The sequence below is a fragment of the Opisthocomus hoazin genome, chromosome 8 (assembly GCF_030867145.1).
Source record: "Opisthocomus hoazin isolate bOpiHoa1 chromosome 8, bOpiHoa1.hap1, whole genome shotgun sequence".
NCBI lineage: Eukaryota > Metazoa > Chordata > Aves > Opisthocomiformes > Opisthocomidae > Opisthocomus > Opisthocomus hoazin.
Window position 1 is genome coordinate 48,820,667 of NC_134421.1, and position 14,839 is coordinate 48,835,505.

The 14,839-nt window shown below is 41.3% G+C and overlaps 1 protein-coding gene across 4 annotated transcripts in view; it reads right to left on the minus strand.

Annotated features, from left to right (window-relative positions):
- Positions 1-14,839, minus strand: part of CADPS2 (calcium dependent secretion activator 2) — a 325,438-nt gene that overhangs the window by 260,682 nt on the left and 49,917 nt on the right. The window lies entirely within an intron of this gene.

Below are 14,839 nucleotides of genomic sequence, written 5' to 3' on the forward strand. Positions count from 1 at the left end.
TCATGGCAGCAGAACCAGCTAATAAAATGTAGCTCTTAGCTCCAGTCCTCAAATATTTCAATTTTTTTTCAGCCTTCACATAAGTGAAAAACAACTGAGATGCCTCCCTTTTTCGGAGTACTCTAGGCACTACCATTGGCATGCTTTAACAAGCATGCCCACTGTGAAGAAAATGGATGAAACATGCTCCCTATGAAGAAAATGGACTTCTAGCTACTGATGTTATATTACTATGAATGACATGAAACAACTAATCTCAGTTAACAACAGCCACAAGGCTCCAAGACTGATACCAGATTACTTTTGATGTATTTCATGTCAAAACTGAGTGCATTTTGAAAACAGACTCCTAGTAGAGAACATTACATGATTAAATCCTGCAATCAACCCATTTTTATCAAAGTTTAATGTTATGGGAAAAGGCAAAAATATGAAAGCTCTCCAGGGATCCAGACACAGGCCTTTTGCCAAGGTTCCTACCAACTCTCGAAATATTTGGCAAGATATTTCTCCTTATCAAATCTGTGAGAAGTTAGAATGTCACATCAAAGGAGACTGCCACTAAAATACTAACGTAACAAAGCAACAGTTAAAAATAGTTGTTTTGCTTTCTTAGGACTTTAACACTAATGTAAAGCTTTTATTCCAATGAGTATTCTTGAACTTTAAACTTCCCATTACAAAAATTCAACCACAACTGATTCAAAACTTTTTTTTAACCTTCCTGTATTTTCCTTAGTTAAAAATAAACAAATAAATAAATGTATAGCCAGAAATTCACAATATTTTCCCAGGGGGTAGAAAGTTATATTTATAATGGCTAACCTGCAACAAATAACATTACCCTGATAGCATCATTGTTTCTTACAGAAGAACTTTTTGGCATCTACAGTAAGTATGGTGACCTTAGCCTTTCAGGTCTCTAGTGTCGACACTGAAGCCATTTAAGCTACAACACTGTTCTAAGATTAGCAAAACTACTGCTACCCTGATAATGTGCCTATCTTGGCCAGCCTCTATTTCCTTCATATCAAGGGAGGATTTTCATCCTACCTAAAGTTTGCCAAGTTTGTCGAGTCATGTGCTTCTATGCAATATGCAGCAATTTACTGCAAAACACTCTCCAAATTGAACGCAAACCTGAAAGCTGTTCTGTTTTCACAGGAGTCAATAGTATAGGTGCCATCTAAATATTGCATATGAGAAATCCTCTGCAAAATGGTGAAAAGTAGGCAGTAGCAATGCAAAGCCAAAGATCTATGCCTCTGAAAAAAATCCAAGCTAGTCAAAAACACATGATAATTCTGTTCTTCATCTTAACAAAATGATTAGCAATACAGAACAAGCCCCAAGAAACCCCTGCAGAAGAAAAGGCCTCCCGTTGAGGTAAGTAAACTGCAACAGAGGTTGCTGTGACTCACAAAAAAAAATTTCCTGCGTGAGCCCTTGAGAGCAGCAGCCCCACACCGACATGTTGCCAGCCTGTACAACTGCCAGTTATAAATCAACGGAAGAGAAGTACTTGTATTATGCCTGTCCATACACCAAAAATGGCATCTATCCACCTGTCTGCCAGACATCAATTCCTTGCACAGAATCTGCACCGCAGAGGTCAGCCGTTTCTAACACAAATGAAACTTTATTCCCAGATACGCAGGACAGGTCTTCCCCTTTATTTGATTCCCCTTATTTTTCTCTCATTTTCTGAAGACACTGGACAAGCTGAGATACTGGAAAATGCAAATCATTAAAAGGATGGGCTGAGGTTTTTTTTCAGTGCACACTTGTTCTCATAGGGGACTTAAAAAATGAGCCAAGCACTCCCGCAGACGGTGCGCCACTGCTGAGCAAGCAGCTCCTCCATCCCATGGAATATTCACAGCTCTGCCATGAGAACATGCAGGCTTCCTGCCAAGGCAATTATGGAAATGTGTTTTCATGCTTGCAGACTTCATTCTTTAGGTGATTTGCTTGTCTATTACCCACATATCAAACACAAACATTATGAATAAGGCAATGGAATATAAATTTAATGCTGATTTCCTCATTTCTAACCATCATAGTTGAGCAAACTGAAATGCCTTCAAAATATTCATGTATGGCTTTCATATTCACTACTTCAAGTAGTAATTCTAAGGGTTGAGTGGCATTTTAGGATTACTGTACATTTCTTATGTTTTAGTGAAAAACCTGGACACACAGGGGAAAACTAAAAAACTGCAAAACTAAAAAAATTATAATTCCAATGGAAAAATATGAAAAGCTACAACTTGCAGTAAGGATGATCTGAAGTCTATTTTACAAGTCCCAAGTACTGTCATAAATAGAGACGCAGTTGTGTTAACGGCCAAGATACAGAGTAATTTATAGTAGACTGCTGCAGTATACAGTTCCTCTGAGTTTTTTATTTGTCAGAATATTGAGCATACAGTGAATTCTCACTCCTCTTATTTCTTTCTTGACGTTGGTCATTTCTCACAGATTCATTAACACCCTTCAATTTGCAGCCAAGTGCCTTTACAAATAAAACAAAACAAAACTAACAGTAAAAGTAGTAGCTTAGAAACATGGAGAATAAAGAGAAGTCTCATTACATTAGAATGCCATAATAGCAAATGGAGAGAAACAGGCATCTGCACAGAGCATTAAGCCTCGGACGCTGCCAAACAGCTCAGCCTGTCCAAGTCTGGGCTATGTTTGAAGTTGTCCATCTTGGTGAACAGGGAACAAGCAATAAGGACATCATGCATAACCAGAATCTCAAGTGAAATGCTTAAACTTAAGGGCATAAACCTGGCCAGCTTCTCCCTGGCAGGAGTTCACATAAAGGAGCTCAAAAATCCTTCTGCAGTAGGATTACCTTTCCATCGCACGTGCCCGTCCTCTGTGCCAGATCCATACACATCTGACCTTTGCTTTCAGCCCCTCACTACTTCTTTACATATTTTCTGCCAGTGCCTCTGTGTCTGCATCTTAATTGTAATAGAAAGAACCATGAACAGCAAAATTAAAATAAAAATTGACATTACTAGATACATCCCCAAACATACACTGAACTCTGAGTATCACCTGAAGCGTACAGCAAAGCCTCACTGATTCTGTTGCTTTCCATTAACCTGCTTCAGTTTTGTATTTGGATTTTGCATTCTCAGTGATACGAAATCTGTCGTCGTAACTCTCTGTGATGCTTCATAAATAATTCCTGCTGCTTCATGGAAGAATGTGTAATTAAATTCCAGCGACTCAGAATATCAGGTTTGATTGCATTCTGCAGAATGAACGAAGATAAGCAAAGACAACTTTAAGGGAAAACCAGATTAACTGCCCTCAAATTTGCTTTTTCTTTATTGCAGCCACGCATCAGATAAAAATCTCTCTTCCCCTCCATCCTTGTGCCTCTCACAACAGGTAACATTTCTTTTTTATATTTGCTAACCTTAGCAGACTATCAAAAAATTAAAACATATATTTAGGATAGAACAAACTTCTCAAAGAGCTATTTAATTAAAGAATAACTTTCTTTTCAAGTTGCAGTAGCAATTTAACTTCTCATAAAGTAGAGAGTAATACAAAGGTATCAAGAGCCTCAAGCACATTCCTCACCTTGCATTTAACATTTCAAAGAAGTGTTATATATCCCAATATATTCCTCTTTGAGCTCTAATTTAAAGATTTGCTTTTTCCCTTCTAAAGTGAAACTTGGGTATGAAAACCGAGAGGCACTTCTGTTTTAGCTTCACTCATACTTTTAAACAATTTCAGTAAATGGATTTTACGTAGAGTTTCAATTATTTTTGTAAGAAGTTGCATTTCAAACAGATCCGGCCATTCAGGGAGTTGTTCCAATGTCACAAGTTATATTTCACTAAATAATAAACGGCAACATTTTGAAGGAAAAATGAAGCACGTATGTATTTGTAGCAGTCATACTGCTTATCTTCTCTTTGAAAGAAAGAAGGAAAAAAACCCCACCCCTCGCTTCACAGAGTTTGATGCTAGAGTTAGAGCATTTTCACCTGCTTCTCACTGCCTACGTACACACAGCCGCTCACTACTGCCCTAAACATATGCAGCCACCAGCAGCTGGCAAAGACATAACACAGCACAACTGACCCCTGCAAAACTTCAAAATGAAAAAGCTGAAAGGGTGGGCTGTGTGTTGGCCCACGGCCCGGAGGCCACGGATGCTGGCTGGCAACCACTGACCCTGTTCCCCGCAAGCCAAAGAGCCGGCACCAGAGGGATATAACGTTCTGAACCATTGCCACCTTGTGGCAATTATAGAAATATAGCAAAGAAATAACAGCAGGTTGCATGTCTTCACACTTGGAGCTGGGATCCGCGCGAGTATCAGTCAGCCCCTGACCTTAACACAAGCGACAGCATTGCTTCTTCTCTACTCCCACGCTGCAGTGTGAAATTACCCTTTCTCAGACCGTATGGGTATTTTGGGAAAACAGCAGGACGTGATGACTGCAATCAGAGAGAGAGCTAGATAAAACACTTCTTATGCAGACTACAAAAACGAAGGGGTAGGGAGGAGCCGACCAAAGAGCCACTCCCCGAACTCTCCGCTGCGATGTAGATGATCTGTAGCACCAAACATGACTGGAGTCCCTGAACACTTCCTAAAAATAAGAAGCTTTGTTACTTCAAAACTGTGCTATTTTGTCCAATGCCTTCCACAGCAGCAGCTGCTTTTGGACAACTTTAGCCAAAACTATACTTGTTGAGCGCAGAGTGGAAAAAGAAATAACCTGGTGAGCATTCCCCCTCAAACAGCTGCCTCTCCCTTCCATTTCAGACAGGACATAAAAATTTGCATCTCCTGAACAAACAGGAATGAAGGTGCAAATAAATCCTTTTCCATCCAACTTCCCACACACTTCTTTGAACGTAACTTTGTTTCTTGTCCTGCCAGGGTCTTTGCCAAGAAAAAAGAAAAAGGAAAAAAAGAGTAGAAATTCTGCCAAGGACTAACTTTCTGATCTCATAGACTGAGTTTTGCTACAGGATAATTCATCCCGCTTGCCCATACCCTCAGCCAGAACCAAACCTGGATGACACAATAGGTCAACACATTTACAGCAGCATTCAATTTAACACACCACTTCCAGGATGATAAAAATTCAACTACCATTAATTTCCTAGCAATTCAAAAAGACAGCGTGTTCAAGGCCCTGCACACTTAACATGTCCACTTGCACATCAAACCAAGTTTTCAGCCTAAGCTCCACACGCCTACGAAAGGATAACATGTGCCTTACATGGTTTTTGTTGGGTTTTTTTTAGATTTTGTTTCACATGATTTCACTCTGCCATGCAAGGTAGTTGGTTAAGTGCCGATCTAATTTCTGTCTCCCTGGTCTCCCTACCTTCCCAAGTCCTCCAGCCACAGTAGTGTGCTCAAGGATGCTGAGCTCAGCAACTTCCTTCCTGCACCTCCTCTGCAGGGTCTCCCAGCTCAGCGGCGCAGTGCTACTGGTCAACCCACCACAGCGGGCTCTCCTCTTCCCAAACGAGCCTTAGAAATGGCAGGACAGCATCTAACAATACTTGCAACAACTCTCACTCCATTGCGGAGTGAGACACAAGAGCCACCCAAGTCTTCGTCCCAGACCAACCCTGCTGCAAGCCCAGCTTCCCACCACCACCCATGGTGGTGGAGAGGGCTTCATCCCCAGGGCCAGACTCTGGAAAGCCACACGCACACCTCCTCTGTGAGAGCCAAGGGCAGGACACAGAGCCTTAGGCTGAACCCATCGTTCCTCTCTCCTTCCACAAAAACAAAATTCCTGTGCTACATCACTGGCTCTTAATGAGCTTGATCTCCCTTCGGTGATGAGAATAAACCCGCAAAGCAAAGAGCGAGTTATAAACAGCGATTCTCACTCCGTTTCACCTCCTTCTCCCCCACCTTGCCTCATCTTCCAGTATCTGCCTACACAAACAAGAATATTACTTATGTTTCAGAGCAGAGACAGAGAGTGTTCATTTATAGTGAATTACTCCAGAGATTTTTTTTCTGAGGAAGAAGACTAAATAAATATTATTACAGACAATCTCAGAGATTCAGAGAGGGATGATAGCTGTGGTTACTGTGCTGAATTATGCAGGTCTTCATGGTGTACAATAATGGTCCTACACAGCACGTGGGTGGCACACAATATATGCTGCTGTCCTTCACTATTCATTGCATAAACTGGTTTGATTTTCTAAATAATGGATAAATATTTTGCTGTCACTTAGCAACCTTAGCCATTTTTTGGTTTTCTTAAAGCTGAAGTTACTCCAGGTAAAACAGTGTCTGTAAGGATTCTATTTGCTGTTACTCAGTGCAGACTACTCTGTGTACATACTCATTGTGCAACAATGCAGCACCTCGTAGAATCAAATATTAGATCTCCAAAATTAACCAATACATTTACGAAACAAATGTCTCATTCTTTATAACCAAACAAGCACAACATGGAATTTACCTTTCATTGGTCCACCACTTGTTTAAAAACCAGAAACACTACCAACAATGTGCTGCTCATTCAACTCCACTTACAAGGTATTTCATTCTAAGTTAGAAATGTTTTCTGTATCATTAACTCTGAAACTTTAAATATTTTCATTGTCCAGAGCAGCACATTCAAGATTCTTTGTCAGAATTGTAAAACATTTCCTGAGGAACAGAGGGTTTGGGCATCAGTTTTCTTCAGGAATAGAGGGGATAGGACAAAAATCACAGGCAATGCACAAAGGCAAAGTCTGATTTATGTGAAGGAATTCAAGTGCACCACAGTGACTGGCAAAATATAGAACTGAAGACAGCTTCCAAAATGGTCAGACTGACCACTTGAGAGGAAAAGAAAAATAAGTATTCTGATAATGAAAAGGAACAAATATTTTGTGAAGGGAAAAAACAGTAAAATCAGACTTTCCTAATTTTTGGACAGAAGAAAGAAAAGATACAAAGAAATGCAGCAGAATTTAACTACTCAGAAGTGCCTCATGGCTATGGCAGATTTCTTTACTGTTGAAAGAAACTGTCAACCTTTTACAGACTATGTCACACTCAGAAACAAAGCATCTGCTACATGTTTGTCCTAAATGCAGTAAATATCACACCCCAACAAAAGCCCTCTCCTCTGAGATGAGGTTGTCAGTACAGTTGCAATCATTGTCTTTGTACCGACTCCTACTCCCCGAGATTTGCTGTAGAATTCAGCTGACAGTCCTCACCTAGATTTATTTTATTGTATTTGTTTCTTCTGCGTGGCAGGTTTCACCGATCCCCTCTCAGTCTTGAGCGGCTACACAGATGCGCTGCAGTGAGGCCAGCTGTGCTCTGCTGTCCCTTGTGCCACCACTCTTCGGGGCCATCTCCCACCCAGAGCACCCACCGGCACTGTTGCATTGCTTCCTGGAGGTTGCCAGAGGCCCAAGCAGACCGGTCATGACCGAAAGCTGTGCAAGCAAAGCTTCCAGCCACGAAAGCTGGTGACAGCTCGCATGGGTCACCATGAAAATTACGCCTAGCAGAGAAGCACACAGGATGGTGTGAAACTCAGCTACCACTGCCTTTCCAGAAATGAGAACTGAGGAAGTTTTAGAGGTAACTGCTGCTAACACGTAGATAGATGTACAGCTCCGACTCACCGCGTACGTCAGCAGTTCAAACTGTGCTGGACTGAATGGATCTGCATCACCTCCTACAGCACAGCTCCTGTCTCCCTCCTCTGCCTCTACATCGTCTTTGACACCCCATGCCAACTGTGCACCCCCAGGTGCTGTTGTCCGGAGAACACTGTTTGTCCAGAGAACTGTTTACTCCAAGAAACCAGCCTTCTCATTTCGCAACACTTCTCCACATATAAATAAAGCTAGCAGAAACAGCTTTTTCACACCTCAGAAATGTTGCACTGGAGAGCTTTGTTTGCCAACAACTTTATACCAGGACATCTTGCCAGCAAAGATCTCTAAGCATAGCTGAGGAGGCTAAGGCAGAGCTGCTTGATTGAACTAACGGAAGCATCAGAAAAACACATGTTCCTCCAACCTACTCTCATTTTTCCAAGGTTCACATTCATGTTCCGTTTTAGACCACTTTCTCAGGAGACACTGTGATCACACAACCCTTCCTTGGTTGTGTAAACATCACCTCTTCCCTGCACATGTAACTTCCGCATGCACTTCTCAGTTTCTATCAGTTCTGATTAAAAAAACCACCACAAACGTGTGGAGGTTTCACAGATAACAACATTTTCTCTTCTCCAAAAAATGTAACTAAAAAGAAATCCAAATTATTCTTCTCAATGATGGAAATGCAAGCAAACCTAAGAGACTTTAATTTCTACTTGGCATCTGGCAAATATAAGTTATATGGCCATCACACCCTGTGGAAACATGTTTTGGGACCAGTTTGGCTTAAATTCAAGGCATAGAAAGGATAACAATAAAAGTTGGAACAAAATCCAGAACAAAGTATCCATCTGACTCTGGGTTCTGATAACATTTAAAAAATTATATCACCAAACTAGGTAATTTTACAAAATATTTTCCACAAAAATTTATCTAGTTTCATTAATAAGCAGAATTGTGTCCATACGCCATCTACCTTCTCTGTGAGGGCTGTGAAACAGAGAAATTTAGGATAGATGGGATCTCTAGAATTCGTCTAGTCAAATCTCCTTCTCAAAGCAAGGCTAGCTCTGAAGACACATCGCGCTGTTCAGCACCTTAGCCAGACAAGCTTTGTGTATCTCCAAGGTTGAACACACTGCAAATTCTCTGTGTAACCTGGTCCAATGCTTTTTCTGAAGTTCTTCCCCCACTCCCTAGTATCTAGTCAGAAGTTCCTGCCTTGTGGCTTCTGACTATTCCTTTCTGCTCTTTCCTTATGCACCTCTAAAAAGAATGTGGCTTCATCTTCTCTGTAGCCCTGTCCCCCTTTAGCACTATAAGGCAGCAGTGAACCTTTTAACCCTCTCCAGACTAAACCAACCCTGACGTCTCCACCTCCCCTTTAATATCATGTCTTCCGCCTCTCTAAGCATCTGAGGGGACTCTGATGGACTTGCTCCAGTTTGTTGATACCACCCTTCTACTCAGGGACTAAAAAATGGACAGAGCATTCCAGACGTGGCCACACCGGTGTCAAGCAGATGGGAAAATAAATGTACTTCCCTTTACCAGCTAGCCGCACTCCTGCTAATGTAGCTGAACATGCGGCCAGCCTTCCTTCCCCCAACTCACGCTCTAGTCGCTCTCCATCAGGATCCCCAGGTTCTTCGCTGCAGAAGACCCAGCCAGTCAGTCCCTTGCCTGTAAAGAATGGGGCTCTGGCCCGAAAGTGCGGCTTGGCTTTTGTCTGTGCTGAATGCCTGGAGATTTTTGTTGGCTCATTTATCCAGGTAGTCAGGAGTCCCCTGAGCAGTGGCCCTGCCCTTCCGCTATCAAGTGCTCCTCTCAATTTGATGTCATCGGAGGATACGCCGAGGCTGCATTCAGTTCTATTCTCCAAGCCAATCTACGCTTGGTTACTAAACTTGTACATCAGCATCTCTTGGTCAACCCACTAGTACACTCCCCCAGTTCACCATCCCAACAGAAACAAGAAATTACCGCTTCTTTATTGAGATCAGAAAGATAAAACTGACAATACATAAATTGAAGCATAGTTATTTTGAACTAAAGCTTTCTGGCTTCCCTAGATCTAGATAGGAGCAGACAGTCCACACCACTGAATCATTCTTCAGGTTAAGGGCAATAAATTCACACTTAAAAGCTATCACCTCATTAATTACATGCCTTCATCTAACAAATTAATGTCAAGAAACTTTATCAAGATCAGTGGACAACAGACATGTATCAACACCTTGCCAAAGTACATTGTAGGTGCCAAAAATCTCCTTGGGAGACTAGACAAGCTTACAGAAGAGAAATCTACTGCTGATTATGGGCACAGAAATGCTACATGCTGAACACAACCCCTACTCCCCTCCAACTGGTACAGGAAATTCCTGAGATTAATATAATTATGGGAACTACCATATACACTTACTCCATTTTTCAATCTCCACCTAGGCATCTGATTAAGGCCACTGTCAGAAATAATGTTGCTGGCTAGATGGACTGTTTTTCCAACCCAATTAACAAAAAAAAGAACACAAACAAATAGAGGTAAAGCTTGGTCTGTAAGGTCATTAACAGTTATGTCTTCAAGTCATACAGACACACATACTTCACACATGACCATACACAACCCAATTTAGCTATGGTATGGTAGAACTAGGATGCTCAAAGAGGCATAATATTAAAGACTGTAGAAAAAAAAAACAACAAAAAATACAGTACTATCCCAAGTGACCTTCATTTTTGTCTGGCAAGGACACCACTACTGCGAAAGCGACTGCAGCTTTGATTGAGCTATCCAGGTGTCACCTCATCTCATTTTGTACACTTACATTTGTCACACACTCTCCTACCTTGGAAACCTGTAGTGGAAGAAATTTTTGCTTTGAAATCCTTCCTCATCCTCTCAAGATGAGCCTTCAAACTTCTACATCTCCTACTTTTCAAGGAGCCTCAGGAATCTGTTTATCACAAACAACATCTAGACACTATCCAAACAAGAAATACAAACATCTGCATAGCCATCATGATAAACATCCTCTGTGACAGACACATCCAAATCCTCGAACACATTTATTTCTCAGTGCATAATATGATTTTGAACCAGCAGAGCAGATGATTTCATGAAAACCACAGGGATGAAACTAAGCAACTGCACATGGCAACCAACTCTCTCAAACATTTCCTTAACAGCAAAGAGAGCACTTCTCATGAAAGTGTGCCACCTCTGACCCCCCCAGCCCTATCTCTCTGAGCTATCTCTGGGAACTAATTTTCATAAACTTAGAGGACTGCAGTACTCCTGAACCCAAGAAAGCTTAGTTGTGTGTTGCATTATAAAATTATGCCAGAGAAATGTCAAATAAGGAGGTAAAAGCTTTAGCACATCTTCCTCAATGCCCATGTACGCTTCCCACAACTATCTATTCTCTATCACAGTCTGACAAGACAACTGTAATGTGGTTCATTGACGAACAATTATCCCCAGCTAGCAGTTAACTCTGAAATTTTATGCTTCTATCTCAGACCTGAATACCTCTCACGCCTAAAACTCCCTCCCCTTTCCTGCCCTCCCCCAGTCATCCAGACCAGTCTAATAGAAGGTATAAATTTTCCCCCACAAATCTTGTTCTCCATGATGGCTACAGCATTATTCAACATCAGCAGTCTAATACACTCAAATACAAAATTCTTAAAGAAAAAAAAAATATACCACTAGGTTTTGCTCATCAAGTTATGTAGGAGACTTTCCATCATTTGAAGACTTAAGTACACAGGAACATTTTCCTGAACCAAACGTTCCAGCAGAAAGAAAGGATTTGAAAAAAGGAACAACAGGATGCATTTTTAAATGCACATAATTAGGAAGTCAGACTAGATCATCCCAGTCCTTCTGGTCACTTTGCAGAAAGTTCCCACAGCTTAGTTAACACAGCTGAAACTACCGTATGAGCAATACAGATTTTATAATGACATCTGACTGCAGCTCTAAGCAGTACTCCATTTATTTTTGAATTCTCAAACCAAAAAAAAAAAAAAAAAGCCTTTCAAAACAGACCTAGAAGACCTAGAGATAACATAATCTTCGAGCGTACTACAATCAAACATGTTTTGTTAGATCTTTGTGTATATCAGACTTCATTAATCCTTTCTATACCAAAATACATAGACATACTATCCAAGTTTACACACTTGGTCACAGTGACCCACATATCTGAAACGTAAGATCGAGCATTCCACAGTCAATCTCATTTTGGTTGTACATACATATACCATATATGACTACGGTGTCGTCTTTTGTTGAAGCATTATTTTAGTCTGTGAAAAGTTTACACACAGCACTCAAACTTTTCCACAGCATCCCTGCTCACTGCAGGAGGGGTGGGCTAGATGACCTCTAAAGGTCCCTTCCAACCCAAAGCATTCTATGATTCTACGATCTTTATTAACAGGTAAAGTAAATTACCAATTAGTGCAAATTCATTCACCTCTCTAAAAACGAGCTTGTCTCAGAAATGTAAGCTACAACATTAAAAAGTAAAAGGAAAACACAGTATATAAATCTAAATGTACAGTTTTCACATGCTAAAGAAATCTGTCAGACTTCACACATTTCTTAAGAGAAAGCCAAGAGATTGGTATACTAATTCTATCCAAAGTTTTATTTCCCTGGGCAATCTTTATATAACCAAGAGCCGCAAGAAAACACTTGATTAAAATTCCCTTAAAAGGAGAAGTACTCAAAAAATCCCCCTAGAATATCACAAATAAATGGCTGTCCATTCTGGTTTAGAGGTTCCAAGCAATGGGATCCTCATAATTGTTAAATTGGGAAACTATAACAGTAGCTAACAGATTTTATTGTCAGGCTTTTCCTGATAATGACTCAGAACTGTCTCTTTTTTTTGCCACATTTTAATCCTATTTCTAGTGCTGCCTTTTGCTATGCTAAGTGATTTCTTCTGCTTGGTACGTATTCACATCATCCAGGCATTTTAGAATTTACTTCTGTTTATGAGCACCTTTTTCCCATCTAATCCCTGTTCCTGTGCTTTTTTTGGAGGGAAGAACTAGCTTCACACATTAAAAAGAAAACATTTGTTCGGATTTTTCTGTTCATAATCAAGATTCTGGATTCTGTTTCCTTTTTTACTTAATGAAATACTTCCCTCTTAAGCATCTGAAATGAAGTCACAGCATTTACTATCACAACACCTACTAATTATCATCTACAAATTTCATTCCTAAGTGTTAATTCTGTCTTCCCTTGTGAAAATGCCATATAAAGCAACCCAACACGGATAATCCTTGGTTCTCACCAAGTCCTTCTGATGTACACAATTCAGGCCACCGGAATGCCCGTAACTGCTGAGCTTTCATTTGATCTCCAGCACATATGTGCTCACACCCCAGATGATGGGAATAATGAACAGTATTAGTACGCTAACATTTCTGAGTAAAGTACCTGATTTTGTCACCTCTGCTGTACAACGTGTGGACAGAGTCAGAGACCAGCCCCTTCGTGTCAAAGAGCTGCGGTGGAAAAGGGCAGCATGGAGGTCCTGACGCTCCTGCCTTGGGAGCCACTTGTCCCAGCCCCCATGCTACCTGTGTGGCACTTGTCAGCTTGTCAGCACTCCATCTCCTGCCTCCAGCCCGATCCTCACCCACTGACATGGCTGCCTGGCTTGGTCCTGGACCTGCCTCATCACCGCAGCCTTCCCAGGGGACCACCAGACAGAGGCTGACCCTGAACACTGCCTCCAGACACGATCCTGACTCCGGACGCCGTTGGCTTCCCAGCTTGCCTCCCCTTAAGGCTTGGCCTGCCCCTACTGCTCCCCAGTGCTCCTTTCATTTCCCCCCACTGCCCTCAAAATTGCCCCTTTCCTAGCAATAACCTGGGGCATCCACATCTGCGCTCTCTCTCCTCTTTACTTACTCCCCCCTCCAGCTTTGATGACCACATAGCTTCCAGCACGCTGCTCCCCACCTCACTTCTCCTTCTCTTCTGTCAGGCATGCTATCAGCAGAAAGGCAGAGGACAACCCTGAAAAACAACCATCCCCCACACCCTCATGAGCAAAAATGTACTTTTAACGTTCGAATCTACGTTGCTCAAAACACAAGCAGAAACTACACCACTTCTAACACCTCCCTGTAGATCTCTATGTCCACCCTATGTAAACTATATAAGATATACACTGATGTTATCCGAATAGCTTTCATCAAGATCTTCAGTCTTTTCTTTCCAATGATAACCCACACTGTATCTTTGCCATCCCCATTTTTGTACTGTTTTCAAAATTTTGCAGTCTTTCAGCTTTCATAAATCAATTTTCTGCTTATATATCTTCTTCCTCATAGATGCTTCAGAGAGAATCCAGAATATTTCACCTTTTCATTCATCCCAGCTCACATGCACAGGTACTTCTCATTCAGCAGGCTCATCTAAGCAGACAACCCACAGTTCTCTTATCTTCTTCCCTCACCTCAAGTTTCACTTAGAAGAAGGGACTAGTGTTACACTGGCATTCTGGTATCTCTCCCATGGTGCCCAGGTGTCAAACCAGTTCCAGTACAGTCCTCCTCCTCAGAGGCTCACAATGTTGTCCACATTAGAGTCCCCCTCTCCTTCCTTGGATGAACACTGCCGTTCTTGACCAGGACTAGAAATTTTCATCAGCTTCAGCTCAGTCCTTTTTCCAGGCTGAATTTTTGCTTTCCCCTAAGCGATCTCTGTCATCCAACTTTTCCTACATTCAACACAAGCTACTTACACTTGAGTTATTATTTCAACTTCTACCAAATAAGTACACTACCACTGTCTTCCAAAGACGTGATTGTTCACCACTGCAAATACTTGCCCCTTTCTTTTGCAATGATAAAAAGGTAGACAGTTAAGATACAATTCAGTCATATGACCAGTTTTACACAGATGCATTTTTCTAAATTGATTAATAGAGAAACTTGGAGGTTTAGGTCTGTAATATTTCTGCATTAGGATATTTTATTAGGTTTTCAAAACAACTTTTAACTAAAAACTTTGCATCTTTTATAGTTGTATCCCAGTAACTCATTTGCTATAGAGCCCTTTTGTGCAAGAAACGGGGACCATCAGACAGATGGCAATGCACAATACAAAGCACTGAGAGAAATTTAATTCTGTGAAAATAGAGCATAAAAGTCTCGAGAAGTCTGGCCGTAACCTTATCAC